The following is a 25,191-nucleotide window of genomic DNA, read 5'->3' as shown; positions in this document are numbered from 1 at the left end:
AGGGCTGGTGGCTGAGCGTTAGAACTGTCGCCTGCCACATGTGAATCACGAAATCAGAAGGTAGTGACTTGTAGCCTCACGCAAGCGATGTGCTTTGATGCGCAGTACGTGGCAGAGTTTGTGCATCCATTTTAAGCGTCTGGAGAGGAGAGTTTGGACAGTAGCGCGAATTCAGCGGGACAATTGGCGGACATGCAAGGGTTGTTAGCTCAGCGGCAGAATTGTCGCCTGCCATGCGCAAGTCTCGAAAACTGGCGGTGTTGAGCTCTATCCTCACGGGAGGCATGTTTTGATGCGCAGTTCGGCCACACATTTTTTGGATGTCCTGTCACACCCTTCACCTCCAAGACGGCAGCTCATCCTGGGCTTGAAGAACTGGCAACTCTGCTTCATTTGTTGACGGCTTCAAGGAATGGTCCGTTTTGGGGGGAGATGGTGCCTTGAGGCTCTCTTGATACACAGTACGTGGCAAAGGCAACCCATCCATTGTCTACCGCTTGTCCCTTTCGGGTAAGGCGGAGGTGGGGCAAAACACAGTTTCCCTGACCGGGAATCGAACCCGGGCCGCGGCGGTGAGAGCGCCGAATCCTGACCACTAGACCATCAGGGAGCTGCCACAGAGGTGTCTTGATGAGTGACGCGTGGGTGTATCGGGCTACATTTTCCGCTGCGCCTCGAGAGGAGCGCTTGGGCAATGGCGCGAATTCGTTGAGAAAACTGCCACGTGTGTGAGCATTGGTGGTTCAGTGGTAGAATTCTCGCCTGCCACGCGGGAGACCCGGGTTCGATTCCCGGCCAATGCACGGTTCCTTTATGCGTGGGGTCTTGGGGGGCATTAAGTTTGTTCTCGGTCACGGCCAGACGGCATCAAGATTTGGAACAAGAAGCCTGTGCAAACCAAACTTGGGTTGGACATCGTATCTGCATTAAGTCAAGATGTTGTTGAGAGGAGACTTTGGACAGTGGCGGGACAATTGGCAGACTTAGAATTGTCGCCTGCCAGCGCCAGTGGGTGACTGAATATATGTTTACAGGCATTGCTGGTAAACCCGTGTGTCTTATTAGTGGAGCTAATGTGGCTGTAATTAAGGAATTTAACTTAAGACGGCACTACGAGACAAAAGAAGAATGGTCCGTTTTGGGGGAAGATGGTGTCTTGAGCCTCGCTTGATACACAGTACGTGGCAAAGGCAACCCATCCATTGTCTACCGCTTGTCCCTTTCAGGTAAGCCGGAGCTGGGTCAAAACACCGTTTTTAGGATCTCCTGTGGCACTCTTCACCTCCAAAACCCGTTCAGGGCTTAAATACCTGGGGACTCACCTTTGTTTGGCCAAGCTGAATTTCATTTCTGTGCAGCTGCGAGAAATCGTCCATTTTCAGGTTCCCTGTCAGCCTCGTTGGCGCAGTAGGCAGCGCGTCAGTCTCATAATCTGAAGGTCGTGAGTTCGAGCCTCACACGAGGCAGGTGTTTTGGTACAGAGTTGGTCCATCCATTTTGTACCTCTTCTACCCATTTCGAGGACGCTGGAGCCTTAGAACCACTCCTTTGTAGTGGATTTTCAGCCTCCTCCGATGCGAGATCTAGAACAGGGATCAATCCAAATCATTCTGCCATTGACCGTGGAAAGCCTTCCCATCTGTTTGATTTCAAGACTCACACGTGGCAGGCGATCCTCCCCTATGGATGTGTGCCGGCCCTCTGAAACCACTTCATCCAACTTTCACCACAATTCCTCTTTCTTTTCTCAGGTCAGAATTGCGGGGCACCACACGTTGGCTCCCAAATGACTCCTACCTGTTATTTCTTCTAGGACACTTTGTCCAGGTAGGGTTAGGAATGTCTTTGCATTGGAAGCGGATGAACAAGGGCTGATAATTGGTTATCAGCAGCTCCCGAGCTGAGTCTCTGGAGGTTGCCTGGAGTTCCTTTGCCAACAGGGTCCATGGAGAGGGATAATTTGAAGTCATTCTTGCCTGACTGTTAAGTTGGAACAAGAAGTCTATGCAAACCAAACTTGGGTTGGACATCGTATCTGCATTAAGTCAAGATGTTGTTGAGAGTAGACTTTGGAGAGTGGCGCGAATTCGACGAGACAATTGGCAGACTTGTAAGGGCTGGTGGCTGAGCGTTAGAACTGTCGCCTGCCACATGTGAATCACGAAATCAGAAGGTAGTGACTTGTAGCCTCACGCAAGCGATGTGCTTTGATGCGCAGTACGTGGCAGAGTTTGTGCATCCATTTTAAGCGTCTGGAGAGGAGAGTTTGGACAGTAGCGCGAATTCAGCGGGACAATTGGCGGACATGCAAGGGTTGTTAGCTCAGCGGCAGAATTGTCGCCTGCCATGCGCAAGTCTCGAAAACTGGCGGTGTTGAGCTCTATCCTCACGGGAGGCATGTTTTGATGCGCAGTTCGGCCACACATTTTTTGGATGTCCTGTCACACCCTTCACCTCCAAGACGGCAGCTCATCCTGGGCTTGAAGAACTGGCAACTCTGCTTCATTTGTTGACGGCTTCAAGGAATGGTCCGTTTTGGGGGGAGATGGTGCCTTGAGGCTCTCTTGATACACAGTACGTGGCAAAGGCAACCCATCCATTGTCTACCGCTTGTCCCTTTCGGGTAAGGCGGAGGTGGGGCAAAACACAGTTTCCCTGACCGGGAATCGAACCCGGGCCGCGGCGGTGAGAGCGCCGAATCCTGACCACTAGACCATCAGGGAGCTGCCACAGAGGTGTCTTGATGAGTGACGCGTGGGTGTATCGGGCTACATTTTCCGCTGCGCCTCGAGAGGAGCGCTTGGGCAATGGCGCGAATTCGTTGAGAAAACTGCCACGTGTGTGAGCATTGGTGGTTCAGTGGTAGAATTCTCGCCTGCCACGCGGGAGACCCGGGTTCGATTCCCGGCCAATGCACGGTTCCTTTATGCGTGGGGTCTTGGGGGGCATTAAGTTTGTTCTCGGTCACGGCCAGACGGCATCAAGATTTGGAACAAGAAGCCTGTGCAAACCAAACTTGGGTTGGACATCGTATCTGCATTAAGTCAAGATGTTGTTGAGAGGAGACTTTGGACAGTGGCGGGACAATTGGCAGACTTAGAATTGTCGCCTGCCAGCGCCAGTGGGTGACTGAATATATGTTTACAGGCATTGCTGGTAAACCCGTGTGTCTTATTAGTGGAGCTAATGTGGCTGTAATTAAGGAATTTAACTTAAGACGGCACTACGAGACAAAAGAAGAATGGTCCGTTTTGGGGGAAGATGGTGTCTTGAGCCTCGCTTGATACACAGTACGTGGCAAAGGCAACCCATCCATTGTCTACCGCTTGTCCCTTTCAGGTAAGCCGGAGCTGGGTCAAAACACCGTTTTTAGGATCTCCTGTGGCACTCTTCACCTCCAAAACCCGTTCAGGGCTTAAATACCTGGGGACTCACCTTTGTTTGGCCAAGCTGAATTTCATTTCTGTGCAGCTGCGAGAAATCGTCCATTTTCAGGTTCCCTGTCAGCCTCGTTGGCGCAGTAGGCAGCGCGTCAGTCTCATAATCTGAAGGTCGTGAGTTCGAGCCTCACACGAGGCAGGTGTTTTGGTACAGAGTTGGTCCATCCATTTTGTACCTCTTCTACCCATTTCGAGGACGCTGGAGCCTTAGAACCACTCCTTTGTAGTGGATTTTCAGCCTCCTCCGATGCGAGATCTAGAACAGGGATCAATCCAAATCATTCTGCCATTGACCGTGGAAAGCCTTCCCATCTGTTTGATTTCAAGACTCACACGTGGCAGGCGATCCTCCCCTATGGATGTGTGCCGGCCCTCTGAAACCACTTCATCCAACTTTCACCACAATTCCTCTTTCTTTTCTCAGGTCAGAATTGCGGGGCACCACACGTTGGCTCCCAAATGACTCCTACCTGTTATTTCTTCTAGGACACTTTGTCCAGGTAGGGTTAGGAATGTCTTTGCATTGGAAGCGGATGAACAAGGGCTGATAATTGGTTATCAGCAGCTCCCGAGCTGAGTCTCTGGAGGTTGCCTGGAGTTCCTTTGCCAACAGGGTCCATGGAGAGGGATAATTTGAAGTCATTCTTGCCTGACTGTTAAGTTGGAACAAGAAGTCTATGCAAACCAAACTTGGGTTGGACATCGTATCTGCATTAAGTCAAGATGTTGTTGAGAGTAGACTTTGGAGAGTGGCGCGAATTCGACGAGACAATTGGCAGACTTGTAAGGGCTGGTGGCTGAGCGTTAGAACTGTCGCCTGCCACATGTGAATCACGAAATCAGAAGGTAGTGACTTGTAGCCTCACGCAAGCGATGTGCTTTGATGCGCAGTACGTGGCAGAGTTTGTGCATCCATTTTAAGCGTCTGGAGAGGAGAGTTTGGACAGTAGCGCGAATTCAGCGGGACAATTGGCGGACATGCAAGGGTTGTTAGCTCAGCGGCAGAATTGTCGCCTGCCATGCGCAAGTCTCGAAAACTGGCGGTGTTGAGCTCTATCCTCACGGGAGGCATGTTTTGATGCGCAGTTCGGCCACACATTTTTTGGATGTCCTGTCACACCCTTCACCTCCAAGACGGCAGCTCATCCTGGGCTTGAAGAACTGGCAACTCTGCTTCATTTGTTGACGGCTTCAAGGAATGGTCCGTTTTGGGGGGAGATGGTGCCTTGAGGCTCTCTTGATACACAGTACGTGGCAAAGGCAACCCATCCATTGTCTACCGCTTGTCCCTTTCGGGTAAGGCGGAGGTGGGGCAAAACACAGTTTCCCTGAACGGGAATCGAACCCGGGCCGCGGCGGTGAGAGCGCCGAATCCTGACCACTAGACCATCAGGGAGCTGCCACAGAGGTGTCTTGATGAGTGACGCGTGGGTGTATCGGGCTACATTTTCCGCTGCGCCTCGAGAGGAGCGCTTGGGCAATGGCGCGAATTCGTTGAGAAAACTGCCACGTGTGTGAGCATTGGTGGTTCAGTGGTAGAATTCTCGCCTGCCACGCGGGAGACCCGGGTTCGATTCCCGGCCAATGCACGGTTCCTTTATGCGTGGGGTCTTGGGGGGCATTAAGTTTGTTCTCGGTCACGGCCAGACGGCATCAAGATTTGGAACAAGAAGCCTGTGCAAACCAAACTTGGGTTGGACATCGTATCTGCATTAAGTCAAGATGTTGTTGAGAGGAGACTTTGGACAGTGGCGGGACAATTGGCAGACTTAGAATTGTCGCCTGCCAGCGCCAGTGGGTGACTGAATATATGTTTACAGGCATTGCTGGTAAACCCGTGTGTCTTATTAGTGGAGCTAATGTGGCTGTAATTAAGGAATTTAACTTAAGACGGCACTACGAGACAAAAGAAGAATGGTCCGTTTTGGGGGAAGATGGTGTCTTGAGCCTCGCTTGATACACAGTACGTGGCAAAGGCAACCCATCCATTGTCTACCGCTTGTCCCTTTCAGGTAAGCCGGAGCTGGGTCAAAACACCGTTTTTAGGATCTCCTGTGGCACTCTTCACCTCCAAAACCCGTTCAGGGCTTAAATACCTGGGGACTCACCTTTGTTTGGCCAAGCTGAATTTCATTTCTGTGCAGCTGCGAGAAATCGTCCATTTTCAGGTTCCCTGTCAGCCTCGTTGGCGCAGTAGGCAGCGCGTCAGTCTCATAATCTGAAGGTCGTGAGTTCGAGCCTCACACGAGGCAGGTGTTTTGGTACAGAGTTGGTCCATCCATTTTGTACCTCTTCTACCCATTTCGAGGACGCTGGAGCCTTAGAACCACTCCTTTGTAGTGGATTTTCAGCCTCCTCCGATGCGAGATCTAGAACAGGGATCAATCCAAATCATTCTGCCATTGACCGTGGAAAGCCTTCCCATCTGTTTGATTTCAAGACTCACACGTGGCAGGCGATCCTCCCCTATGGATGTGTGCCGGCCCTCTGAAACCACTTCATCCAACTTTCACCACAATTCCTCTTTCTTTTCTCAGGTCAGAATTGCGGGGCACCACACGTTGGCTCCCAAATGACTCCTACCTGTTATTTCTTCTAGGACACTTTGTCCAGGTAGGGTTAGGAATGTCTTTGCATTGGAAGCGGATGAACAAGGGCTGATAATTGGTTATCAGCAGCTCCCGAGCTGAGTCTCTGGAGGTTGCCTGGAGTTCCTTTGCCAACAGGGTCCATGGAGAGGGATAATTTGAAGTCATTCTTGCCTGACTGTTAAGTTGGAACAAGAAGTCTATGCAAACCAAACTTGGGTTGGACATCGTATCTGCATTAAGTCAAGATGTTGTTGAGAGTAGACTTTGGAGAGTGGCGCGAATTCGACGAGACAATTGGCAGACTTGTAAGGGCTGGTGGCTGAGCGTTAGAACTGTCGCCTGCCACATGTGAATCACGAAATCAGAAGGTAGTGACTTGTAGCCTCACGCAAGCGATGTGCTTTGATGCGCAGTACGTGGCAGAGTTTGTGCATCCATTTTAAGCGTCTGGAGAGGAGAGTTTGGACAGTAGCGCGAATTCAGCGGGACAATTGGCGGACATGCAAGGGTTGTTAGCTCAGCGGCAGAATTGTCGCCTGCCATGCGCAAGTCTCGAAAACTGGCGGTGTTGAGCTCTATCCTCACGGGAGGCATGTTTTGATGCGCAGTTCGGCCACACATTTTTTGGATGTCCTGTCACACCCTTCACCTCCAAGACGGCAGCTCATCCTGGGCTTGAAGAACTGGCAACTCTGCTTCATTTGTTGACGGCTTCAAGGAATGGTCCGTTTTGGGGGGAGATGGTGCCTTGAGGCTCTCTTGATACACAGTACGTGGCAAAGGCAACCCATCCATTGTCTACCGCTTGTCCCTTTCGGGTAAGGCGGAGGTGGGGCAAAACACAGTTTCCCTGACCGGGAATCGAACCCGGGCCGCGGCGGTGAGAGCGCCGAATCCTGACCACTAGACCATCAGGGAGCTGCCACAGAGGTGTCTTGATGAGTGACGCGTGGGTGTATCGGGCTACATTTTCCGCTGCGCCTCGAGAGGAGCGCTTGGGCAATGGCGCGAATTCGTTGAGAAAACTGCCACGTGTGTGAGCATTGGTGGTTCAGTGGTAGAATTCTCGCCTGCCACGCGGGAGACCCGGGTTCGATTCCCGGCCAATGCACGGTTCCTTTATGCGTGGGGTCTTGGGGGGCATTAAGTTTGTTCTCGGTCACGGCCAGACGGCATCAAGATTTGGAACAAGAAGCCTGTGCAAACCAAACTTGGGTTGGACATCGTATCTGCATTAAGTCAAGATGTTGTTGAGAGGAGACTTTGGACAGTGGCGGGACAATTGGCAGACTTAGAATTGTCGCCTGCCAGCGCCAGTGGGTGACTGAATATATGTTTACAGGCATTGCTGGTAAACCCGTGTGTCTTATTAGTGGAGCTAATGTGGCTGTAATTAAGGAATTTAACTTAAGACGGCACTACGAGACAAAAGAAGAATGGTCCGTTTTGGGGGAAGATGGTGTCTTGAGCCTCGCTTGATACACAGTACGTGGCAAAGGCAACCCATCCATTGTCTACCGCTTGTCCCTTTCAGGTAAGCCGGAGCTGGGTCAAAACACCGTTTTTAGGATCTCCTGTGGCACTCTTCACCTCCAAAACCCGTTCAGGGCTTAAATACCTGGGGACTCACCTTTGTTTGGCCAAGCTGAATTTCATTTCTGTGCAGCTGCGAGAAATCGTCCATTTTCAGGTTCCCTGTCAGCCTCGTTGGCGCAGTAGGCAGCGCGTCAGTCTCATAATCTGAAGGTCGTGAGTTCGAGCCTCACACGAGGCAGGTGTTTTGGTACAGAGTTGGTCCATCCATTTTGTACCTCTTCTACCCATTTCGAGGACGCTGGAGCCTTAGAACCACTCCTTTGTAGTGGATTTTCAGCCTCCTCCGATGCGAGATCTAGAACAGGGATCAATCCAAATCATTCTGCCATTGACCGTGGAAAGCCTTCCCATCTGTTTGATTTCAAGACTCACACGTGGCAGGCGATCCTCCCCTATGGATGTGTGCCGGCCCTCTGAAACCACTTCATCCAACTTTCACCACAATTCCTCTTTCTTTTCTCAGGTCAGAATTGCGGGGCACCACACGTTGGCTCCCAAATGACTCCTACCTGTTATTTCTTCTAGGACACTTTGTCCAGGTAGGGTTAGGAATGTCTTTGCATTGGAAGCGGATGAACAAGGGCTGATAATTGGTTATCAGCAGCTCCCGAGCTGAGTCTCTGGAGGTTGCCTGGAGTTCCTTTGCCAACAGGGTCCATGGAGAGGGATAATTTGAAGTCATTCTTGCCTGACTGTTAAGTTGGAACAAGAAGTCTATGCAAACCAAACTTGGGTTGGACATCGTATCTGCATTAAGTCAAGATGTTGTTGAGAGTAGACTTTGGAGAGTGGCGCGAATTCGACGAGACAATTGGCAGACTTGTAAGGGCTGGTGGCTGAGCGTTAGAACTGTCGCCTGCCACATGTGAATCACGAAATCAGAAGGTAGTGACTTGTAGCCTCACGCAAGCGATGTGCTTTGATGCGCAGTACGTGGCAGAGTTTGTGCATCCATTTTAAGCGTCTGGAGAGGAGAGTTTGGACAGTAGCGCGAATTCAGCGGGACAATTGGCGGACATGCAAGGGTTGTTAGCTCAGCGGCAGAATTGTCGCCTGCCATGCGCAAGTCTCGAAAACTGGCGGTGTTGAGCTCTATCCTCACGGGAGGCATGTTTTGATGCGCAGTTCGGCCACACATTTTTTGGATGTCCTGTCACACCCTTCACCTCCAAGACGGCAGCTCATCCTGGGCTTGAAGAACTGGCAACTCTGCTTCATTTGTTGACGGCTTCAAGGAATGGTCCGTTTTGGGGGGAGATGGTGCCTTGAGGCTCTCTTGATACACAGTACGTGGCAAAGGCAACCCATCCATTGTCTACCGCTTGTCCCTTTCGGGTAAGGCGGAGGTGGGGCAAAACACAGTTTCCCTGAACGGGAATCGAACCCGGGCCGCGGCGGTGAGAGCGCCGAATCCTGACCACTAGACCATCAGGGAGCTGCCACAGAGGTGTCTTGATGAGTGACGCGTGGGTGTATCGGGCTACATTTTCCGCTGCGCCTCGAGAGGAGCGCTTGGGCAATGGCGCGAATTCGTTGAGAAAACTGCCACGTGTGTGAGCATTGGTGGTTCAGTGGTAGAATTCTCGCCTGCCACGCGGGAGACCCGGGTTCGATTCCCGGCCAATGCACGGTTCCTTTATGCGTGGGGTCTTGGGGGGCATTAAGTTTGTTCTCGGTCACGGCCAGACGGCATCAAGATTTGGAACAAGAAGCCTGTGCAAACCAAACTTGGGTTGGACATCGTATCTGCATTAAGTCAAGATGTTGTTGAGAGGAGACTTTGGACAGTGGCGGGACAATTGGCAGACTTAGAATTGTCGCCTGCCAGCGCCAGTGGGTGACTGAATATATGTTTACAGGCATTGCTGGTAAACCCGTGTGTCTTATTAGTGGAGCTAATGTGGCTGTAATTAAGGAATTTAACTTAAGACGGCACTACGAGACAAAAGAAGAATGGTCCGTTTTGGGGGAAGATGGTGTCTTGAGCCTCGCTTGATACACAGTACGTGGCAAAGGCAACCCATCCATTGTCTACCGCTTGTCCCTTTCAGGTAAGCCGGAGCTGGGTCAAAACACCGTTTTTAGGATCTCCTGTGGCACTCTTCACCTCCAAAACCCGTTCAGGGCTTAAATACCTGGGGACTCACCTTTGTTTGGCCAAGCTGAATTTCATTTCTGTGCAGCTGCGAGAAATCGTCCATTTTCAGGTTCCCTGTCAGCCTCGTTGGCGCAGTAGGCAGCGCGTCAGTCTCATAATCTGAAGGTCGTGAGTTCGAGCCTCACACGAGGCAGGTGTTTTGGTACAGAGTTGGTCCATCCATTTTGTACCTCTTCTACCCATTTCGAGGACGCTGGAGCCTTAGAACCACTCCTTTGTAGTGGATTTTCAGCCTCCTCCGATGCGAGATCTAGAACAGGGATCAATCCAAATCATTCTGCCATTGACCGTGGAAAGCCTTCCCATCTGTTTGATTTCAAGACTCACACGTGGCAGGCGATCCTCCCCTATGGATGTGTGCCGGCCCTCTGAAACCACTTCATCCAACTTTCACCACAATTCCTCTTTCTTTTCTCAGGTCAGAATTGCGGGGCACCACACGTTGGCTCCCAAATGACTCCTACCTGTTATTTCTTCTAGGACACTTTGTCCAGGTAGGGTTAGGAATGTCTTTGCATTGGAAGCGGATGAACAAGGGCTGATAATTGGTTATCAGCAGCTCCCGAGCTGAGTCTCTGGAGGTTGCCTGGAGTTCCTTTGCCAACAGGGTCCATGGAGAGGGATAATTTGAAGTCATTCTTGCCTGACTGTTAAGTTGGAACAAGAAGTCTATGCAAACCAAACTTGGGTTGGACATCGTATCTGCATTAAGTCAAGATGTTGTTGAGAGTAGACTTTGGAGAGTGGCGCGAATTCGACGAGACAATTGGCAGACTTGTAAGGGCTGGTGGCTGAGCGTTAGAACTGTCGCCTGCCACATGTGAATCACGAAATCAGAAGGTAGTGACTTGTAGCCTCACGCAAGCGATGTGCTTTGATGCGCAGTACGTGGCAGAGTTTGTGCATCCATTTTAAGCGTCTGGAGAGGAGAGTTTGGACAGTAGCGCGAATTCAGCGGGACAATTGGCGGACATGCAAGGGTTGTTAGCTCAGCGGCAGAATTGTCGCCTGCCATGCGCAAGTCTCGAAAACTGGCGGTGTTGAGCTCTATCCTCACGGGAGGCATGTTTTGATGCGCAGTTCGGCCACACATTTTTTGGATGTCCTGTCACACCCTTCACCTCCAAGACGGCAGCTCATCCTGGGCTTGAAGAACTGGCAACTCTGCTTCATTTGTTGACGGCTTCAAGGAATGGTCCGTTTTGGGGGGAGATGGTGCCTTGAGGCTCTCTTGATACACAGTACGTGGCAAAGGCAACCCATCCATTGTCTACCGCTTGTCCCTTTCGGGTAAGGCGGAGGTGGGGCAAAACACAGTTTCCCTGAACGGGAATCGAACCCGGGCCGCGGCGGTGAGAGCGCCGAATCCTGACCACTAGACCATCAGGGAGCTGCCACAGAGGTGTCTTGATGAGTGACGCGTGGGTGTATCGGGCTACATTTTCCGCTGCGCCTCGAGAGGAGCGCTTGGGCAATGGCGCGAATTCGTTGAGAAAACTGCCACGTGTGTGAGCATTGGTGGTTCAGTGGTAGAATTCTCGCCTGCCACGCGGGAGACCCGGGTTCGATTCCCAGCCAATGCACGGTTCCTTTATGCGTGGGGTCTTGGGGGGCATTAAGTTTGTTCTCGGTCACGGCCAGACGGCATCAAGATTTGGAACAAGAAGCCTGTGCAAACCAAACTTGGGTTGGACATCGTATCTGCATTAAGTCAAGATGTTGTTGAGAGGAGACTTTGGACAGTGGCGGGACAATTGGCAGACTTAGAATTGTCGCCTGCCAGCGCCAGTGGGTGACTGAATATATGTTTACAGGCATTGCTGGTAAACCCGTGTGTCTTATTAGTGGAGCTAATGTGGCTGTAATTAAGGAATTTAACTTAAGACGGCACTACGAGACAAAAGAAGAATGGTCCGTTTTGGGGGAAGATGGTGTCTTGAGCCTCGCTTGATACACAGTACGTGGCAAAGGCAACCCATCCATTGTCTACCGCTTGTCCCTTTCAGGTAAGCCGGAGCTGGGTCAAAACACCGTTTTTAGGATCTCCTGTGGCACTCTTCACCTCCAAAACCCGTTCAGGGCTTAAATACCTGGGGACTCACCTTTGTTTGGCCAAGCTGAATTTCATTTCTGTGCAGCTGCGAGAAATCGTCCATTTTCAGGTTCCCTGTCAGCCTCGTTGGCGCAGTAGGCAGCGCGTCAGTCTCATAATCTGAAGGTCGTGAGTTCGAGCCTCACACGAGGCAGGTGTTTTGGTACAGAGTTGGTCCATCCATTTTGTACCTCTTCTACCCATTTCGAGGACGCTGGAGCCTTAGAACCACTCCTTTGTAGTGGATTTTCAGCCTCCTCCGATGCGAGATCTAGAACAGGGATCAATCCAAATCATTCTGCCATTGACCGTGGAAAGCCTTCCCATCTGTTTGATTTCAAGACTCACACGTGGCAGGCGATCCTCCCCTATGGATGTGTGCCGGCCCTCTGAAACCACTTCATCCAACTTTCACCACAATTCCTCTTTCTTTTCTCAGGTCAGAATTGCGGGGCACCACACGTTGGCTCCCAAATGACTCCTACCTGTTATTTCTTCTAGGACACTTTGTCCAGGTAGGGTTAGGAATGTCTTTGCATTGGAAGCGGATGAACAAGGGCTGATAATTGGTTATCAGCAGCTCCCGAGCTGAGTCTCTGGAGGTTGCCTGGAGTTCCTTTGCCAACAGGGTCCATGGAGAGGGATAATTTGAAGTCATTCTTGCCTGACTGTTAAGTTGGAACAAGAAGTCTATGCAAACCAAACTTGGGTTGGACATCGTATCTGCATTAAGTCAAGATGTTGTTGAGAGTAGACTTTGGAGAGTGGCGCGAATTCGACGAGACAATTGGCAGACTTGTAAGGGCTGGTGGCTGAGCGTTAGAACTGTCGCCTGCCACATGTGAATCACGAAATCAGAAGGTAGTGACTTGTAGCCTCACGCAAGCGATGTGCTTTGATGCGCAGTACGTGGCAGAGTTTGTGCATCCATTTTAAGCGTCTGGAGAGGAGAGTTTGGACAGTAGCGCGAATTCAGCGGGACAATTGGCGGACATGCAAGGGTTGTTAGCTCAGCGGTAGAATTGTCGCCTGCCATGCGCAAGTCTCGAAAACTGGCGGTGTTGAGCTCTATCCTCACGGGAGGCATGTTTTGATGCGCAGTTCGGCCACACATTTTTTGGATGTCCTGTCACACCCTTCACCTCCAAGACGGCAGCTCATCCTGGGCTTGAAGAACTGGCAACTCTGCTTCATTTGTTGACGGCTTCAAGGAATGGTCCGTTTTGGGGGGAGATGGTGCCTTGAGGCTCTCTTGATACACAGTACGTGGCAAAGGCAACCCATCCATTGTCTACCGCTTGTCCCTTTCGGGTAAGGCGGAGGTGGGGCAAAACACAGTTTCCCTGACCGGGAATCGAACCCGGGCCGCGGCGGTGAGAGCGCCGAATCCTGACCACTAGACCATCAGGGAGCTGCCACAGAGGTGTCTTGATGAGTGACGCGTGGGTGTATCGGGCTACATTTTCCGCTGCGCCTCGAGAGGAGCGCTTGGGCAATGGCGCGAATTCGTTGAGAAAACTGCCACGTGTGTGAGCATTGGTGGTTCAGTGGTAGAATTCTCGCCTGCCACGCGGGAGACCCGGGTTCGATTCCCGGCCAATGCACGGTTCCTTTATGCGTGGGGTCTTGGGGGGCATTAAGTTTGTTCTCGGTCACGGCCAGACGGCATCAAGATTTGGAAAAAGAAGCCTGTGCAAACCAAACTTGGGTTGGACATCGTATCTGCATTAAGTCAAGATGTTGTTGAGAGGAGACTTTGGACAGTGGCGGGACAATTGGCAGACTTAGAATTGTTGCCTGCCAGCGCCAGTGGGTGACTGAATATATGTTTACAGGCATTGCTGGTAAACCCGTGTGTCTTATTAGTGGAGCTAATGTGGCTGTAATTAAGGAATTTAACTTAAGACGGCACTACGAGACAAAAGAAGAATGGTCCGTTTTGGGGGAAGATGGTGTCTTGAGCTTCGCTTGATACACAGTACGTGGCAAAGGCAACCCATCCATTGTCTACCGCTTGTCCCTTTCAGGTAAGCCGGAGCTGGGTCAAAACACCGTTTTTAGGATCTCCTGTGGCACTCTTCACCTCCAAAACCCGTTCAGGGCTTAAATACCTGGGGACTCACCTTTGTTTGGCCAAGCTGAATTTCATTTCTGTGCAGCTGCGAGAAATCGTCCATTTTCAGGTTCCCTGTCAGCCTCGTTGGCGCAGTAGGCAGCGCGTCAGTCTCATAATCTGAAGGTCGTGAGTTCGAGCCTCACACGAGGCAGGTGTTTTGGTACAGAGTTGGTCCATCCATTTTGTACCTCTTCTACCCATTTCGAGGACGCTGGAGCCTTAGAACCACTCCTTTGTAGTGGATTTTCAGCCTCCTCCGATGCGAGATCTAGAACAGGGATCAATCCAAATCATTCTGCCATTGACCGTGGAAAGCCTTCCCATCTGTTTGATTTCAAGACTCACACGTGGCAGGCGATCCTCCCCTATGGATGTGTGCCGGCCCTCTGAAACCACTTCATCCAACTTTCACCACAATTCCTCTTTCTTTTCTCAGGTCAGAATTGCGGGGCACCACACGTTGGCTCCCAAATGACTCCTACCTGTTATTTCTTCTAGGACACTTTGTCCAGGTAGGGTTAGGAATGTCTTTGCATTGGAAGCGGATGAACAAGGGCTGATAATTGGTTATCAGCAGCTCCCGAGCTGAGTCTCTGGAGGTTGCCTGGAGTTCCTTTGCCAACAGGGTCCATGGAGAGGGATAATTTGAAGTCATTCTTGCCTGACTGTTAAGTTGGAACAAGAAGTCTATGCAAACCAAACTTGGGTTGGACATCGTATCTGCATTAAGTCAAGATGTTGTTGAGAGTAGACTTTGGAGAGTGGCGCGAATTCGACGAGACAATTGGCAGACTTGTAAGGGCTGGTGGCTGAGCGTTAGAACTGTCGCCTGCCACATGTGAATCACGAAATCAGAAGGTAGTGACTTGTAGCCTCACGCAAGCGATGTGCTTTGATGCGCAGTACGTGGCAGAGTTTGTGCATCCATTTTAAGCGTCTGGAGAGGAGAGTTTGGACAGTAGCGCGAATTCAGCGGGACAATTGGCGGACATGCAAGGGTTGTTAGCTCAGCGGCAGAATTGTCGCCTGCCATGCGCAAGTCTCGAAAACTGGCGGTGTTGAGCTCTATCCTCACGGGAGGCATGTTTTGATGCGCAGTTCGGCCACACATTTTTTGGATGTCCTGTCACACCCTTCACCTCCAAGACGGCAGCTCATCCTGGGCTTGAAGAACTGGCAACTCTGTTTCATTTGTTGACGGCTTCAAGGAATGGTCCGTTTTGGGGGGAGATGGTGCCTTGAGGCTCTCTTGATACACAGTACGTGGCAAAGGCAACCCATCCATTGTCTACCGCTTGTCCCTTTCGGGTAAGGCGGAGGTGGGGCAAAACACAGTTTCCCTGACCGGGAATCGAACCCGGGCCGCGGCGGTGAGAGCGCCGAATCCTGACCACTAGACCATCAGGGAGCTGCCACAGAGGTGTCTTGATGAGTGACGCGTGGGTGTATCGGGCTACATTTTCCGCTGCGCCTCGAGAGGAGCGCTTGGGCAATGGCGCGAATTCGTTGAGAAAACTGCCACGTGTGTGAGCATTGGTGGTTCAGTGGTAGAATTCTCGCCTGCCACGCGGGAGACCCGGGTTCGATTCCCGGCCAATGCACGGTTCCTTTATGCGTGGGGTCTTGGGGGGCATTAAGTTTGTTCTCGGTCACGGCCAGACGGCATCAAGATTTGGAACAAGAAGCCTGTGCAAACCAAACTTGGGTTGGACATCGTATCTGCATTAAGTCAAGATGTTGTTGAGAGGAGACTTTGGACAGTGGCGGGACAATTGGCAGACTTAGAATTGTCGCCTGCCAGCGCCAGTGGGTGACTGAATATATGTTTACAGGCATTGCTGGTAAACCCGTGTGTCTTATTAGTGGAGCTAATGTGGCTGTAATTAAGGAATTTAACTTAAGACGGCACTACGAGACAAAAGAAGAATGGTCCGTTTTGGGGGAAGATGGTGTCTTGAGCCTCGCTTGATACACAGTACGTGGCAAAGGCAACCCATCCATTGTCTACCGCTTGTCCCTTTCAGGTAAGCCGGAGCTGGGTCAAAACACCGTTTTTAGGATCTCCTGTGGCACTCTTCACCTCCAAAACCCGTTCAGGGCTTAAATACCTGGGGACTCACCTTTGTTTGGCCAAGCTGAATTTCATTTCTGTGCAGCTGCGAGAAATCGTCCATTTTCAGGTTCCCTGTCAGCCTCGTTGGCGCAGTAGGCAGCGCGTCAGTCTCATAATCTGAAGGTCGTGAGTTCGAGCCTCACACGAGGCAGGTGTTTTGGTACAGAGTTGGTCCATCCATTTTGTACCTCTTCTACCCATTTCGAGGACGCTGGAGCCTTAGAACCACTCCTTTGTAGTGGATTTTCAGCCTCCTCCGATGCGAGATCTAGAACAGGGATCAATCCAAATCATTCTGCCATTGACCGTGGAAAGCCTTCCCATCTGTTTGATTTCAAGACTCACACGTGGCAGGCGATCCTCCCCTATGGATGTGTGCCGGCCCTCTGAAACCACTTCATCCAACTTTCACCACAATTCCTCTTTCTTTTCTCAGGTCAGAATTGCGGGGCACCACACGTTGGCTCCCAAATGACTCCTACCTGTTATTTCTTCTAGGACACTTTGTCCAGGTAGGGTTAGGAATGTCTTTGCATTGGAAGCGGATGAACAAGGGCTGATAATTGGTTATCAGCAGCTCCCGAGCTGAGTCTCTGGAGGTTGCCTGGAGTTCCTTTGCCAACAGGGTCCATGGAGAGGGATAATTTGAAGTCATTCTTGCCTGACTGTTAAGTTGGAACAAGAAGTCTATGCAAACCAAACTTGGGTTGGACATCGTATCTGCATTAAGTCAAGATGTTGTTGAGAGTAGACTTTGGAGAGTGGCGCGAATTCGACGAGACAATTGGCAGACTTGTAAGGGCTGGTGGCTGAGCGTTAGAACTGTCGCCTGCCACATGTGAATCACGAAATCAGAAGGTAGTGACTTGTAGCCTCACGCAAGCGATGTGCTTTGATGCGCAGTACGTGGCAGAGTTTGTGCATCCATTTTAAGCGTCTGGAGAGGAGAGTTTGGACAGTAGCGCGAATTCAGCGGGACAATTGGCGGACATGCAAGGGTTGTTAGCTCAGCGGCAGAATTGTCGCCTGCCATGCGCAAGTCTCGAAAACTGGCGGTGTTGAGCTCTATCCTCACGGGAGGCATGTTTTGATGCGCAGTTCGGCCACACATTTTTTGGATGTCCTGTCACACCCTTCACCTCATCCTGGGCTTGAAGAACTGGCAACTCTGCTTCATTTGTTGACGGCTTCAAGGAATGGTCCGTTTTGGGGGGAGATGGTGCCTTGAGGCTCTCTTGATACACAGTACGTGGCAAAGGCAACCCATCCATTGTCTACCGCTTGTCCCTTTCGGGTAAGGCGGAGGTGGGGCAAAACACAGTTTCCCTGACCGGGAATCGAACCCGGGCCGCGGCGGTGAGAGCGCCGAATCCTGACCACTAGACCATCAGGGAGCTGCCACAGAGGTGTCTTGATGAGTGACGCGTGGGTGTATCGGGCTACATTTTCCGCTGCGCCTCGAGAGGAGCGCTTGGGCAATGGCGCGAATTCGTTGAGAAAACTGCCACGTGTGTGAGCATTGGTGGTTCAGTGGTAGAATTCTCGCCTGCCACGCGGGAGACCCGGGTTCGATTCCCGGCCAATACACGGTTCCTTTATGCGTGGGGTCTTGGGGGGCATTAAGTTTGTTCTCGGTCACGGCCAGACGGCATCAAGATTTGGAACAAGAAGCCTGTGCAAACCAAACTTGGGTTGGACATCGTATCTGCATTAAGTCAAGATGTTGTTGAGAGGAGACTTTGGACAGTGGCGGGACAATTGGCAGACTTAGAATTGTCGCCTGCCAGCGCCAGTGGGTGACTGAATATATGTTTACAGGCATTGCTGGTAAACCCGTGTGTCTTATTAGTGGAGCTAATGTGGCTGTAATTAAGGAATTTAACTTAAGACGGCACTACGAGACAAAAGAAGAATGGTCCGTTTTGGGGGAAGATGGTGTCTTGAGCCTCGCTTGATACACAGTACGTGGCAAAGGCAACCCATCCATTGTCTACCGCTTGTCCCTTTCAGGTAAGCCGGAGCTGGGTCAAAACACCGTTTTTAGGATCTCCTGTGGCACTCTTCACCTCCAAAACCCGTTCAGGGCTTAAATACCTGGGGACTCACCTTTGTTTGGCCAAGCTGAATTTCATTTCTGTGCAGCTGCGAGAAATCGTCCATTTTCAGGTTCCCTGTCAGCCTCGTTGGCGCAGTAGGCAGCGCGTCAGTCTCATAATCTGAAGGTCGTGAGTTCGAGCCTCACACGAGGCAGGTGTTTTGGTACAGAGTTGGTCCATCCATTTTGTACCTCTTCTACCCATTTCGAGGACGCTGGAGCCTTAGAACCACTCCTTTGTAGTGGATTTTCAGCCTCCTCCGATGCGAGATCTAGAACAGGGATCAATCCAAATCATTCTGCCATTGACCGTGGAAAGCCTTCCCATCTGTTTGATTTCAAGACTCACACGTGGCAGGCGATCCTCCCCTATGGATGTGTGCCGGCCCTCTGAAACCACTTCATCCAACTTTCACCACAATTCCTCTTTCTTTTCTCAGGTCAGAATTGCGGGGCACCACACGTTGGCTCCCAAATGACTCCTACCTGTTATTTCTTCTAGGACACTTTGTCCAGGTAGGGTTAGGAATGTCTTTGCATTGGAAGCGGATGAACAAGGGCTGATAATTGGTTATCAGCAGCTCCCGAGCTGAGTCTCTGGAGGTTGCCTGGAGTTCCTTTGCCAACAGGGTCCATGGAGAGGGATAATTTGAAGTCATTCTTGCCTGACTGTTAAGTTGGAACAAGAAGTCTATGCAAACCAAACTTGGGTTGGACATCGTATCTGCATTAAGTCAAGATGTTGTTGAGAGTAGACTTTGGAGAGTGGCGCGAATTCGACGAGACAATTGGCAGACTTGTAAGGGCTGGTGGCTGAGCGTTAGAACTGTCGCCTGCCACATGTGAATCACGAAATCAGAAGGTAGTGACTTGTAGCCTCACGCAAGCGATGTGCTTTGATGCGCAGTACGTGGCAGAGTTTGTGCATCCATTTTAAGCGTCTGGAGAGGAGAGTTTGGACAGTAGCGCGAATTCAGCGGGACAATTGGCGGACATGCAAGGGTTGTTAGCTCAGCGGCAGAATTGTCGCCTGCCATGCGCAAGTCTCGAAAACTGGCGGTGTTGAGCTCTATCCTCACGGGAGGCATGTTTTGATGCGCAGTTCGGCCACACATTTTTTGGATGTCCTGTCACACCCTTCACCTCCAAGACGGCAGCTCATCCTGGGCTTGAAGAACTGGCAACTCTGCTTCATTTGTTGACGGCTTCAAGGAATGGTCCGTTTTGGGGGGAGATGGTGCCTTGAGGCTCTCTTGATACACAGTACGTGGCAAAGGCAACCCATCCATTGTCTACCGCTTGTCCCTTTCGGGTAAGGCGGAGGTGGGGCAAAACACAGTTTCCCTGACCGGGAATCGAACCCGGGCCGCGGCGGTGAGAGCGCTGAATCCTGACCACTAGACCATCAGGGAGCTGCCACAGAGGTGTCTTGATGAGTGACGCGTGGGTGTATCGGGCTACATTTTCCGCTGCGCCTCGAGAGGAGCGCTTGGGCAATGGCGCGAATTCGTTGAGAAAACTGCCACGTGTGTGAGCATTGGTGGTTCAGTGGTAGAATTCTCGCCTGCCACGCGGGAGACCCGGGTTCGATTCCCGGCCAATGCACGGTTCCTTTATGCGTGGGGTCTTGGGGGGCATTAAGTTTGTTCTCGGTCACGGCCAGACGGCATCAAGATTTGGAACAAGAAGCCTGTGCAAACCAAACTTGGGTTGGACATCGTATCTGCATTAAGTCAAGATGTTGTTGAGAGGAGACTTTGGACAGTGGCGGGACAATTGGCAGACTTAGAATTGTCGCCTGCCAGCGCCAGTGGTTGACTGAATACATGTTTACAGGCATTGCTGGTAAACCCGTGTGTCTTATTAGTGGAGCTAATGTGGCTGTAATTAAGGAATTTAACTTAAGACGGCACTACGAGACAAAAGAAGAATGGTCCGTTTTGGGGGAAGATGGTGTCTTGAGCCTCGCTTGATACACAGTACGTGGCAAAGGCAACCCATCCATTGTCTACCGCTTGTCCCTTTCAGGTAAGCCGGAGCTGGGTCAAAACACCGTTTTTAGGATCTCCTGTGGCACTCTTCACCTCCAAAACCCGTTCAGGGCTTAAATACCTGGGGACTCACCTTTGTTTGGCCAAGCTGAATTTCATTTCTGTGCAGCTGCGAGAAATCGTCCATTTTCAGGTTCCCTGTCAGCCTCGTTGGCGCAGTAGGCAGCGCGTCAGTCTCATAATCTGAAGGTCGTGAGTTCGAGCCTCACACGAGGCAGGTGTTTTGGTACAGAGTTGGTCCATCCATTTTGTACCTCTTCTACCCATTTCGAGGACGCTGGAGCCTTAGAACCACTCCTTTGTAGTGGATTTTCAGCCTCCTCCGATGCGAGATCTAGAACAGGGATCAATCCAAATCATTCTGCCATTGACCGTGGAAAGCCTTCCCATCTGTTTGATTTCAAGACTCACACGTGGCAGGCGATCCTCCCCTATGGATGTGTGCCGGCCCTCTGAAACCACTTCATCCAACTTTCACCACAATTCCTCTTTCTTTTCTCAGGTCAGAATTGCGGGGCACCACACGTTGGCTCCCAAATGACTCCTACCTGTTATTTCTTCTAGGACACTTTGTCCAGGTAGGGTTAGGAATGTCTTTGCATTGGAAGCGGATGAACAAGGGCTGATAATTGGTTATCAGCAGCTCCCGAGCTGAGTCTCTGGAGGTTGCCTGGAGTTCCTTTGCCAACAGGGTCCATGGAGAGGGATAATTTGAAGTCATTCTTGCCTGACTGTTAAGTTGGAACAAGAAGTCTATGCAAACCAAACTTGGGTTGGACATCGTATCTGCATTAAGTCAAGATGTTGTTGAGAGTAGACTTTGGAGAGTGGCGCGAATTCGACGAGACAATTGGCAGACTTGTAAGGGCTGGTGGCTGAGCGTTAGAACTGTCGCCTGCCACATGTGAATCACGAAATCAGAAGGTAGTGACTTGTAGCCTCACGCAAGCGATGTGCTTTGATGCGCAGTACGTGGCAGAGTTTGTGCATCCATTTTAAGCGTCTGGAGAGGAGAGTTTGGACAGTAGCGCGAATTCAGCGGGACAATTGGCGGACATGCAAGGGTTGTTAGCTCAGCGGTAGAATTGTCGCCTGCCATGCGCAAGTCTCGAAAACCGGCGGTGTTGAGCTCTATCCTCACGGGAGGCATGTTTTGATGCGCAGTTCGGCCACACATTTTTTGGATGTCCTGTCACACCCTTCACCTCCAAGACGGCAGCTCATCCTGGGCTTGAAGAACTGGCAACTCTGCTTCATTTGTTGACGGCTTCAAGGAATGGTCCGTTTTGGGGGGAGATGGTGCCTTGAGGCTCTCTTGATACACAGTACGTGGCAAAGGCAACCCATCCATTGTCTACCGCTTGTCCCTTTCGGGTAAGGCGGAGGTGGGGCAAAACACAGTTTCCCTGACCGGGAATCGAACCCGGGCCGCGGCGGTGAGAGCGCCGAATCCTGACCACTAGACCATCAGGGAGCTGCCACAGAGGTGTCTTGATGAGTGACGCGTGGGTGTATCGGGCTACATTTTCCGCTGCGCCTCGAGAGGAGCGCTTGGGCAATGGCGCGAATTCGTTGAGAAAACTGCCACGTGTGTGAGCATTGGTGGTTCAGTGGTAGAATTCTCGCCTGCCACGCGGGAGACCCGGGTTCGATTCCCGGCCAATGCACGGTTCCTTTATGCGTGGGGTCTTGGGGGGCATTAAGTTTGTTCTCGGTCACGGCCAGACGGCATCAAGATTTGGAACAAGAAGCCTGTGCAAACCAAACTTGGGTTGGACATCGTATCTGCATTAAGTCAAGATGTTGTTGAGAGGAGACTTTGGACAGTGGCGGGACAATTGGCAGACTTAGAATTGTCGCCTGCCAGCGCCAGTGGGTGACTGAATATATGTTTACAGGCATTGCTGGTAAACCCGTGTGTCTTATTAGTGGAGCTAATGTGGCTGTAATTAAGGAATTTAACTTAAGACGGCACTACGAGACAAAAGAAGAATGGTCCGTTTTGGGGGAAGATGGTGTCTTGAGCCTCGCTTGATACACAGTACGTGGCAAAGGCAACCCATCCATTGTCTACCGCTTGTCCCTTTCAGGTAAGCCGGAGCTGGGTCAAAACACCGTTTTTAGGATCTCCTGTGGCACTCTTCACCTCCAAAACCCGTTCAGGGCTTAAATACCTGGGGACTCACCTTTGTTTGGCCAAGCTGAATTTCATTTCTGTGCAGCTGCGAGAAATCGTCCATTTTCAGGTTCCCTGTCAGCCTCGTTGGCGCAGTAGGCAGCGCGTCAGTCTCATAATCTGAAGGTCGTGAGTTCGAGCCTCACACGAGGCAGGTGTTTTGGTACAGAGTTGGTCCATCCATTTTGTACCTCTTCTACCCATTTCGAGGACGCTGGAGCCTTAGAACCACTCCTTTGTAGTGGATTTTCAGCCTCCTCCGATGCGAGATCTAGAACAGGGATCAATCCAAATCATTCTGCCATTGACCGTGGAAAGCCTTCCCATCTGTTTGATTTCAAGACTCACACGTGGCAGGCGATCCTCCCCTATGGATGTGTGCCGGCCCTCTGAAACCACTTCATCCAACTTTCACCACAATTCCTCTTTCTTTTCTCAGGTCAGAATTGCGGGGCACCACACGTTGGCTCCCAAATGACTCCTACCTGTTATTTCTTCTAGGACACTTTGTCCAGGTAGGGTTAGGAATGTCTTTGCATTGGAAGCGGATGAACAAGGGCTGATAATTGGTTATCAGCAGCTCCCGAGCTGAGTCTCTGGAGGTTGCCTGGAGTTCCTTTGCCAACAGGGTCCATGGAGAGGGATAATTTGAAGTCATTCTTGCCTGACTGTTAAGTTGGAACAAGAAGTCTATGCAAACCAAACTTGGGTTGGACATCGTATCTGCATTAAGTCAAGATGTTGTTGAGAGTAGACTTTGGAGAGTGGCGCGAATTCGACGAGACAATTGGCAGACTTGTAAGGGCTGGTGGCTGAGCGTTAGAACTGTCGCCTGCCACATGTGAATCACGAAATCAGAAGGTAGTGACTTGTAGCCTCACGCAAGCGATGTGCTTTGATGCGCAGTACGTGGCAGAGTTTGTGCATCCATTTTAAGCGTCTGGAGAGGAGAGTTTGGACAGTAGCGCGAATTCAGCGGGACAATTGGCGGACATGCAAGGGTTGTTAGCTCAGCGGCAGAATTGTCGCCTGCCATGCGCAAGTCTCGAAAACTGGCGGTGTTGAGCTCTATCCTCACGGGAGGCATGTTTTGATGCGCAGTTCGGCCACACATTTTTTGGATGTCCTGTCACACCCTTCACCTCCAAGACGGCAGCTCATCCTGGGCTTGAAGAACTGGCAACTCTGCTTCATTTGTTGACGGCTTCAAGGAATGGTCCGTTTTGGGGGGAGATGGTGCCTTGAGGCTCTCTTGATACACAGTACGTGGCAAAGGCAACCCATCCATTGTCTACCGCTTGTCCCTTTCGGGTAAGGCGGAGGTGGGGCAAAACACAGTTTCCCTGACCGGGAATCGAACCCGGGCCGCGGCGGTGAGAGCGCCGAATCCTGACCACTAGACCATCAGGGAGCTGCCACAGAGGTGTCTTGATGAGTGACGCGTGGGTGTATCGGGCTACATTTTCCGCTGCGCCTCGAGAGGAGCGCTTGGGCAATGGCGCGAATTCGTTGAGAAAACTGCCACGTGTGTGAGCATTGGTGGTTCAGTGGTAGAATTCTCGCCTGCCACGCGGGAGACCCGGGTTCGATTCCCGGCCAATGCACGGTTCCTTTATGCGTGGGGTCTTGGGGGGCATTAAGTTTGTTCTCGGTCACGGCCAGACGGCATCAAGATTTGGAACAAGAAGCCTGTGCAAACCAAACTTGGGTTGGACATCGTATCTGCATTAAGTCAAGATGTTGTTGAGAGGAGACTTTGGACAGTGGCGGGACAATTGGCAGACTTAGAATTGTCGCCTGCCAGCGCCAGTGGGTGACTGAATATATGTTTACAGGCATTGCTGGTAAACCCGTGTGTCTTATTAGTGGAGCTAATGTGGCTGTAATTAAGGAATTTAACTTAAGACGGCACTACGAGACAAAAGAAGAATGGTCCGTTTTGGGGGAAGATGGTGTCTTGAGCCTCGCTTGATACACAGTACGTGGCAAAGGCAACCCATCCATTGTCTACCGCTTGTCCCTTTCAGGTAAGCCGGAGCTGGGTCAAAACACCGTTTTTAGGATCTCCTGTGGCACTCTTCACCTCCAAAACCCGTTCAGGGCTTAAATACCTGGGGACTCACCTTTGTTTGGCCAAGCTGAATTTCATTTCTGTGCAGCTGCGAGAAATCGTCCATTTTCAGGTTCCCTGTCAGCCTCGTTGGCGCAGTAGGCAGCGCGTCAGTCTCATAATCTGAAGGTCGTGAGTTCGAGCCTCACACGAGGCAGGTGTTTTGGTACAGAGTTGGTCCATCCATTTTGTACCTCTTCTACCCATTTCGAGGACGCTGGAGCCTTAGAACCACTCCTTTGTAGTGGATTTTCAGCCTCCTCCGATGCGAGATCTAGAACAGGGATCAATCCAAATCATTCTGCCATTGACCGTGGAAAGCCTTCCCATCTGTTTGATTTCAAGACTCACACGTGGCAGGCGATCCTCCCCTATGGATGTGTGCCGGCCCTCTGAAACCACTTCATCCAACTTTCACCACAATTCCTCTTTCTTTTCTCAGGTCAGAATTGCGGGGCACCACACGTTGGCTCCCAAATGACTCCTACCTGTTATTTCTTCTAGGACACTTTGTCCAGGTAGGGTTAGGAATGTCTTTGCATTGGAAGCGGATGAACAAGGGCTGATAATTGGTTATCAGCAGCTCCCGAGCTGAGTCTCTGGAGGTTGCCTGGAGTTCCTTTGCCAACAGGGTCCATGGAGAGGGATAATTT

The 25,191-nt window shown here is 51.2% G+C and overlaps 36 non-coding genes across 36 annotated transcripts; 24 read left to right on the top strand and 12 right to left on the bottom strand.

The window, feature by feature from the left end:
• Positions 1–538: 538 nt before the first annotated feature.
• trnae-cuc (transfer RNA glutamic acid (anticodon CUC)) lies at positions 539–610 on the bottom strand. The gene has a single exon. It is a non-coding gene; the product is annotated as a tRNA-Glu (tRNA).
• Positions 611–732: 122 nt separating this feature from the next.
• On the top strand, positions 733–803 carry trnag-gcc (transfer RNA glycine (anticodon GCC)). The gene has a single exon. It is a non-coding gene; the product is annotated as a tRNA-Gly (tRNA).
• Positions 804–1,393: 590 nt separating this feature from the next.
• Positions 1,394–1,466, top strand: trnam-cau (transfer RNA methionine (anticodon CAU)). The gene has a single exon. It is a non-coding gene; the product is annotated as a tRNA-Met (tRNA).
• Positions 1,467–2,651: 1,185 nt separating this feature from the next.
• trnae-cuc (transfer RNA glutamic acid (anticodon CUC)) lies at positions 2,652–2,723 on the bottom strand. The gene has a single exon. It is a non-coding gene; the product is annotated as a tRNA-Glu (tRNA).
• A 122-nt stretch (positions 2,724–2,845) lies between these two features.
• trnag-gcc (transfer RNA glycine (anticodon GCC)) lies at positions 2,846–2,916 on the top strand. Its single transcript has one exon. It is a non-coding gene; the product is annotated as a tRNA-Gly (tRNA).
• A 590-nt stretch (positions 2,917–3,506) lies between these two features.
• trnam-cau (transfer RNA methionine (anticodon CAU)) lies at positions 3,507–3,579 on the top strand. Its single transcript has one exon. It is a non-coding gene; the product is annotated as a tRNA-Met (tRNA).
• Positions 3,580–4,764: 1,185 nt separating this feature from the next.
• Positions 4,765–4,836, bottom strand: trnae-cuc (transfer RNA glutamic acid (anticodon CUC)). The gene has a single exon. It is a non-coding gene; the product is annotated as a tRNA-Glu (tRNA).
• A 122-nt stretch (positions 4,837–4,958) lies between these two features.
• trnag-gcc (transfer RNA glycine (anticodon GCC)) lies at positions 4,959–5,029 on the top strand. The gene has a single exon. It is a non-coding gene; the product is annotated as a tRNA-Gly (tRNA).
• Positions 5,030–5,619: 590 nt separating this feature from the next.
• On the top strand, positions 5,620–5,692 carry trnam-cau (transfer RNA methionine (anticodon CAU)). The gene has a single exon. It is a non-coding gene; the product is annotated as a tRNA-Met (tRNA).
• A 1,185-nt stretch (positions 5,693–6,877) lies between these two features.
• Positions 6,878–6,949, bottom strand: trnae-cuc (transfer RNA glutamic acid (anticodon CUC)). The gene has a single exon. It is a non-coding gene; the product is annotated as a tRNA-Glu (tRNA).
• Positions 6,950–7,071: 122 nt separating this feature from the next.
• trnag-gcc (transfer RNA glycine (anticodon GCC)) lies at positions 7,072–7,142 on the top strand. The gene has a single exon. It is a non-coding gene; the product is annotated as a tRNA-Gly (tRNA).
• A 590-nt stretch (positions 7,143–7,732) lies between these two features.
• trnam-cau (transfer RNA methionine (anticodon CAU)) lies at positions 7,733–7,805 on the top strand. Its single transcript has one exon. It is a non-coding gene; the product is annotated as a tRNA-Met (tRNA).
• Positions 7,806–8,990: 1,185 nt separating this feature from the next.
• trnae-cuc (transfer RNA glutamic acid (anticodon CUC)) lies at positions 8,991–9,062 on the bottom strand. Its single transcript has one exon. It is a non-coding gene; the product is annotated as a tRNA-Glu (tRNA).
• A 122-nt stretch (positions 9,063–9,184) lies between these two features.
• trnag-gcc (transfer RNA glycine (anticodon GCC)) lies at positions 9,185–9,255 on the top strand. The gene has a single exon. It is a non-coding gene; the product is annotated as a tRNA-Gly (tRNA).
• Positions 9,256–9,845: 590 nt separating this feature from the next.
• Positions 9,846–9,918, top strand: trnam-cau (transfer RNA methionine (anticodon CAU)). The gene has a single exon. It is a non-coding gene; the product is annotated as a tRNA-Met (tRNA).
• A 1,185-nt stretch (positions 9,919–11,103) lies between these two features.
• On the bottom strand, positions 11,104–11,175 carry trnae-cuc (transfer RNA glutamic acid (anticodon CUC)). The gene has a single exon. It is a non-coding gene; the product is annotated as a tRNA-Glu (tRNA).
• A 122-nt stretch (positions 11,176–11,297) lies between these two features.
• trnag-gcc (transfer RNA glycine (anticodon GCC)) lies at positions 11,298–11,368 on the top strand. Its single transcript has one exon. It is a non-coding gene; the product is annotated as a tRNA-Gly (tRNA).
• A 590-nt stretch (positions 11,369–11,958) lies between these two features.
• On the top strand, positions 11,959–12,031 carry trnam-cau (transfer RNA methionine (anticodon CAU)). Its single transcript has one exon. It is a non-coding gene; the product is annotated as a tRNA-Met (tRNA).
• A 1,185-nt stretch (positions 12,032–13,216) lies between these two features.
• Positions 13,217–13,288, bottom strand: trnae-cuc (transfer RNA glutamic acid (anticodon CUC)). Its single transcript has one exon. It is a non-coding gene; the product is annotated as a tRNA-Glu (tRNA).
• Positions 13,289–13,410: 122 nt separating this feature from the next.
• Positions 13,411–13,481, top strand: trnag-gcc (transfer RNA glycine (anticodon GCC)). Its single transcript has one exon. It is a non-coding gene; the product is annotated as a tRNA-Gly (tRNA).
• A 590-nt stretch (positions 13,482–14,071) lies between these two features.
• On the top strand, positions 14,072–14,144 carry trnam-cau (transfer RNA methionine (anticodon CAU)). The gene has a single exon. It is a non-coding gene; the product is annotated as a tRNA-Met (tRNA).
• A 1,185-nt stretch (positions 14,145–15,329) lies between these two features.
• Positions 15,330–15,401, bottom strand: trnae-cuc (transfer RNA glutamic acid (anticodon CUC)). Its single transcript has one exon. It is a non-coding gene; the product is annotated as a tRNA-Glu (tRNA).
• Positions 15,402–15,523: 122 nt separating this feature from the next.
• trnag-gcc (transfer RNA glycine (anticodon GCC)) lies at positions 15,524–15,594 on the top strand. Its single transcript has one exon. It is a non-coding gene; the product is annotated as a tRNA-Gly (tRNA).
• A 590-nt stretch (positions 15,595–16,184) lies between these two features.
• trnam-cau (transfer RNA methionine (anticodon CAU)) lies at positions 16,185–16,257 on the top strand. The gene has a single exon. It is a non-coding gene; the product is annotated as a tRNA-Met (tRNA).
• Positions 16,258–17,428: 1,171 nt separating this feature from the next.
• Positions 17,429–17,500, bottom strand: trnae-cuc (transfer RNA glutamic acid (anticodon CUC)). Its single transcript has one exon. It is a non-coding gene; the product is annotated as a tRNA-Glu (tRNA).
• Positions 17,501–17,622: 122 nt separating this feature from the next.
• On the top strand, positions 17,623–17,693 carry trnag-gcc (transfer RNA glycine (anticodon GCC)). The gene has a single exon. It is a non-coding gene; the product is annotated as a tRNA-Gly (tRNA).
• A 590-nt stretch (positions 17,694–18,283) lies between these two features.
• Positions 18,284–18,356, top strand: trnam-cau (transfer RNA methionine (anticodon CAU)). The gene has a single exon. It is a non-coding gene; the product is annotated as a tRNA-Met (tRNA).
• A 1,185-nt stretch (positions 18,357–19,541) lies between these two features.
• Positions 19,542–19,613, bottom strand: trnae-cuc (transfer RNA glutamic acid (anticodon CUC)). Its single transcript has one exon. It is a non-coding gene; the product is annotated as a tRNA-Glu (tRNA).
• A 122-nt stretch (positions 19,614–19,735) lies between these two features.
• trnag-gcc (transfer RNA glycine (anticodon GCC)) lies at positions 19,736–19,806 on the top strand. The gene has a single exon. It is a non-coding gene; the product is annotated as a tRNA-Gly (tRNA).
• A 590-nt stretch (positions 19,807–20,396) lies between these two features.
• On the top strand, positions 20,397–20,469 carry trnam-cau (transfer RNA methionine (anticodon CAU)). Its single transcript has one exon. It is a non-coding gene; the product is annotated as a tRNA-Met (tRNA).
• Positions 20,470–21,654: 1,185 nt separating this feature from the next.
• trnae-cuc (transfer RNA glutamic acid (anticodon CUC)) lies at positions 21,655–21,726 on the bottom strand. Its single transcript has one exon. It is a non-coding gene; the product is annotated as a tRNA-Glu (tRNA).
• A 122-nt stretch (positions 21,727–21,848) lies between these two features.
• trnag-gcc (transfer RNA glycine (anticodon GCC)) lies at positions 21,849–21,919 on the top strand. Its single transcript has one exon. It is a non-coding gene; the product is annotated as a tRNA-Gly (tRNA).
• Positions 21,920–22,509: 590 nt separating this feature from the next.
• Positions 22,510–22,582, top strand: trnam-cau (transfer RNA methionine (anticodon CAU)). Its single transcript has one exon. It is a non-coding gene; the product is annotated as a tRNA-Met (tRNA).
• Positions 22,583–23,767: 1,185 nt separating this feature from the next.
• trnae-cuc (transfer RNA glutamic acid (anticodon CUC)) lies at positions 23,768–23,839 on the bottom strand. The gene has a single exon. It is a non-coding gene; the product is annotated as a tRNA-Glu (tRNA).
• Positions 23,840–23,961: 122 nt separating this feature from the next.
• trnag-gcc (transfer RNA glycine (anticodon GCC)) lies at positions 23,962–24,032 on the top strand. The gene has a single exon. It is a non-coding gene; the product is annotated as a tRNA-Gly (tRNA).
• A 590-nt stretch (positions 24,033–24,622) lies between these two features.
• Positions 24,623–24,695, top strand: trnam-cau (transfer RNA methionine (anticodon CAU)). The gene has a single exon. It is a non-coding gene; the product is annotated as a tRNA-Met (tRNA).
• The last annotated feature ends 496 nt before the right edge of the window (positions 24,696–25,191 follow it).

The sequence above is a fragment of the Copadichromis virginalis genome, linkage group LG23, assembly GCF_057382275.1.
Source record: "Copadichromis virginalis isolate Kocher_CV1m ecotype Utaka linkage group LG23, C_Virginalis_male_GT1.1, whole genome shotgun sequence".
Classification (NCBI taxonomy): Eukaryota; Metazoa; Chordata; class Actinopteri; order Cichliformes; family Cichlidae; genus Copadichromis; species Copadichromis virginalis.
This window is presented reverse-complemented; position numbering and strand designations above follow the sequence as displayed.